This window comes from Babylonia areolata, chromosome 21 (assembly GCF_041734735.1).
Source record: "Babylonia areolata isolate BAREFJ2019XMU chromosome 21, ASM4173473v1, whole genome shotgun sequence".
Lineage (NCBI taxonomy): Eukaryota > Metazoa > Mollusca > Gastropoda > Neogastropoda > Buccinidae > Babylonia > Babylonia areolata.
In genome coordinates, this window is record NC_134896.1 from 13506144 (window position 1) to 13510644 (window position 4501).

The following is a 4501-nucleotide window of genomic DNA, read 5'->3' on the forward strand; positions in this document are numbered from 1 at the left end:
ATAAAAAAAGAAAAAGAAATAAACCATCACGCATACTATGCGTCAATGACAGAATGACAAAGGGGCTGCTATTTCCTGTTCCTCTTGCTTTGAGGTAACTGTAGGATAATGTTTTTGTCACTATACATCAAAGGAGCGAAGCGTCGCATATACATTGCTGTCTTTCCGCGCGCGCACACGCACACATACACACACGCACGCACAGAGAGAGAGAGAGAGAGAGAGAGAGAGAGAGAGCAAGAGAGAGGGAGAGAGAGATGTCAGTTACCTACTTGGCCAGTGCAGAAATGTCAAGGCTTTCAGTTCTGTCTCTCTCGCCCATCATCACACACACACGCACGCACGCACGCACACACACACATACACGCGCGCGCGCGCACACACACACACACACACACACACAGACGGAGGGGAGGGGAAGCTTTGTAGGTGGTGCCCTGTGTATGTATGGTGAATAAGAACAGGCTGAAAACCACAGAGGTAACTCGACAGGTGTGTGAGCCCCCCCCCCCCCACCCCCCCCTCCCCCGCCCCCCAAACCCTCCCACCCCTCCCCCACCCTGGCCACAGACCTAGTGGGCTCCTGACACTGAGATGTCAGCAGGTAAACCCTGATGCGGCTGTGTGTGCGGGGCTTGGGATGAGATAGCCTGGAGGTAATGCCTCTAAACGCTAGAGACGATGGGGAAGAAAAAAGAAAGAACCCCCCCTTCCCTCCCCTCCCCACCCCCCTGCCTCCCTCACCCCCCTTCCCTTCCTCCCCCCCCCAGCCCCCCCCCAAAAAAAAGAAAAAAAAGTTCAATGCGCCATGACAGGGTGGCCAATATCTGTTCGGGCATAAAATAGAACACAGTGGGCATTCACGCTTTCGAAGAAAAGCAAAACAAAAAACTGAACACTTCCTGACAGGTATGTTCAGACCAGTTCCTGCTTCCTTAAAATCTTTTTCTTCAGGCGTCGTCCTTGACACACCCGTGCTGTGGTCTGTTTCAAACGAGCCTTTGTCGAGATATATATGACTGTGACAAAAAGGATGCCAGCTGTAATGGATCATGTCCACTGGGAGTCCAGCCGTTACACCGCTTTATTTGTGTAGCGATTCGTGTCCTAATGAATCACTAAAATGAGTCCTTTAGTCTTGTCTTGTTCTTAACGTGGCTACACTTTTTACAGCTTCTACAGTGAATATCTGTACCTTTGTATGGACAATAAACCAGTCTTGAGTCTCGAGTCTACAATGTCTTACAGTGTCGCTGAACTAACCGTACCGCAAATTCATTTCTGAGGTTGATTGAGTCCTCACTTTTCATTCAACTTGCAGCTGCGCCCACCGTACCTGTGTTGATAAACATGTTTTAACTCACTCAGTACGGCCAGTCCCCTCTTCTCCTCTACACAGACCCCTCGGATGTCCAGTTGGTGTCTGAATGACCCAACCTTCAGCTTCCGTCGTCAGAATTGTGGTATTCTTTGTCAACATTCACGTCTTCAGTATAAGAGCTTTCCGCTTGCAATATTTTGATGATGGTAATTGGGGTGAAACGCTGTTAACGTCGTCTCTTTCGCCGTTCGTATGGAAAGAGTTAAAAAGGCACCAGTTCAGTCGACAATACCCCCACTCTTCCCGGAAACGGAGTATGACTGCCTACAGGGCGGTGGGGGCGGGGAGGGTGTGGGAGGGGGTAGAACGGTCGTACACGTAAAAGCCCACTCGTGTATACGAGTGAACGTGGGAGTCGCAGCCCACAAAGATGAAGAAGAGTCGACAGTACGTTTCCCTGTATTAAAGTTTCACAAATCCAGTCGACATTACGCTAGCGCTATGCCTCTGTGGTTGACTGTTTTCCCCAAACATTACTAAACCAGTCGAAAGGCAGCTACATGTATGATAGTCAGTCGTGACCGACTATGACCATCAGAACAGCAGAGAAGAGGCAACTGCTGTCCGAACCATCTGGGCTAAAATTTGATTATAGTGCAAGTGTCTTGCCCAAGTTACTTCCCCACTCTCTCGGCCAAGAGGGTTTTAGTACAGTTGGCGATGCGATGTTTCCAGAAGGGCAATTTGCCCCCAAGGCTGCAGCACTAAGAGCCAGTGGATAGATAAATAAAATAAGAAAATGGGGAAGATGACGAAGACGAAGAAGAATATGAATATTTAGAACACACACACACACACACACACACACACACACACACACACACACACACACACACACGCACACACATAAACACACACACACACACACACACACACACACACACACAAACGCGCGCGCACACACACACACACACACAGAGGGAGTTGGAGGGCCGTACGCAAGATTGACTGAATGAATGTATGACCTCCGTGCAGCGAGTCGCAACGTGTCACACTCCCCCATCAAGCACGAGAGCGTACCCCGCGTCCAACGCAGCCATTGGCTGACTGTTTTTTTGTTGTTTTAGTTTGCGAGGAGCAGGAAGTGGGGAAGGAGAAGAGGGGAGGAAAGGGGGGACATGGGGGGGGGGGGGGAGGGGAGGAGGGGAAGGGGAGAGGGGAGAGAGCGTTATTTGACTGACAATGGAGCGTGACTGGCCAGCTCAACGACTTAAATAAGGCGTCGTCCATGATAATACGTTAAGTCGCAGCTATTTATTCTGCACTTGGACGTTAGCGAGCAAGCGAAGTGGAGGAGTTGTTAAAAGTTACGAACGTGCGTGCCTATGTGGGCTTACGGCAGAGTTGACTTCGACGACTGTGTGAATCGAGTGAGTGTGTGACAGACTTAAAGTAAGAGGATTCCTATGTTACTGCTGCTGGGATAGGAAGGCAAGGTATGTTGAATAATAAACACCAATGAACGAAGGGAATTTGTAATAAACTGGATGTTTGGATACAAAAAAAAACAAGAGGAAACATTTATGAACCCACTGGATGTTTGTTCTGTCACTGTCTGTCTTCTCGACTCTGTGTCTGTATCTGTCTGTCTATCTGTCTAGTTGATATCAATCTATCTATCTAAATAGGCCACACCTAAAATCGTCTTCCTTGAAAAGAGTTTGGATCTCTGTCTCTCTCTCTCTCTCTCTGGTTTATAATATTTTTGCTCGCCCGATACAATGATTTAATTATCTGTCTTGTTCTTTCTCATGTTTTCCCTCTCATCTTTTGAGGGCAGGATGAAACAAAAAAAGCGTTGTATGCTTACTTTGTTAGCCCCAGTAAGTAAAATTCATTCATTCAATAATTCTCTCTCTCTCTCTCTCTCTCTTCGACAAATGTATACATATGTGTGTGTGTGTGTGTGTGTGTGTGGAGAGAGAGAGAGAGAGAGACTTACATACATACATACATACCATACATACATAATTACATATACACATATGAATTCTTTTCTTTGAGCTTTTTCAAGCATTATGTATATATTCTGCGTACCATGTCTAGCTGTTTTTTATTGTGGTTTTTTTTTTTCAATTTGTTGACAGGATATAAAAGACGGACCTCTTGGTAGCCCATAAGAAATTATTGGTTTACACCAAGGACATTCAAAAAGAGAAAAACTGGAGAGAGAGAGAGAGAAAAAGAAAAAGAAAAAAGATGAATGGTCATTGTACTTTTTTTTTTCAAAATGATATAAGAAACTCGTCCTGTCACTGAGTTTTCCTGTGCAAAAACAACGTGTTAGTAAGTTACTGGCGACAACAACGAAAGTCTAGTAGTGTCCCTTGAACCAGAGAAGTAATGATGGTTCCAACCAGTGGGATAATACCGCAAGGTCCACCAAAGCAGCAAGGTGATCGCTTGACCCGCCCGCCACGCAAACGTTTTTTAATAACGAAAGCGATGACGACGTCGGCGACGACGACGACAGAGGGGATGATGGGCTCTGATGCTTGCTGTGCTCCTAGTAGTAAAAGATCGCTTGTTGAAGGACCGCGGCGGGGTGAAGTCATGAGGTCTGGAGACTTCCGGTCTGTGGACGGTGCCGGTGAGGTTCCTGTGACGCTTCCCCTGCCTGCTACCAACCGCAGGGAGGAGGGGGGAAGGGAGGAGGAGGAGAGGGAAAGAGAAGAGGGGGAGGATGAGGAGAGGGGGAAGGAGGAGGAGGAGGAGGAGGGGGATAAGCGCTGCAAGGTGGAGAAGAAGGGAGGGAGACGATGCGCCGTGTGCAGCGACACTGCCAGTGGGAATTTCTTCGGTGCCACCGTCTGCCTGCCTTGCAAAGTGAGTGTGTGTGTGTGGGGGGGGGGGGGGGGGGGGGGTGGTGGTGGTGAATGTGTTGTGCACAAGTGTGTGTGATTGTGTGTGTGTGTGTGTGTGTGTGTGTGTGTGCGCGCGCGCGCGTGTGTGTGTGTTTGTGTGTGTGTGTGTGTGTGTGTGTGTGTTTGAGTGTGTGTGTGTGTGTGATTCTGTGTGTTTATGTATGTGCGTGTGCGTGCGTATGTGTGTGTGATTCTGTATGTATGCATGCGCGTGTGTGTGATTGTCTGTGTGTGTGTGTGTGTGTGTGTGTGTGTG

At 48.1% G+C, this 4501-nt stretch overlaps 1 protein-coding gene across 1 annotated transcript in view; it reads left to right on the forward strand.

Moving 5' to 3' along the window:
* Nucleotides 1-4111: 4111 nt before the first annotated feature.
* Nucleotides 4112-4501, forward strand: part of LOC143296330 (uncharacterized) — an 11857-nt gene continuing 11467 nt past the window's right edge. Inside the window, exon 1 of the mRNA XM_076608199.1 lies at nucleotides 4112-4207. The gene's annotated coding sequence lies outside the window, so the exon portion shown is untranslated. The remainder of the gene's footprint in view (nucleotides 4208-4501) is intronic.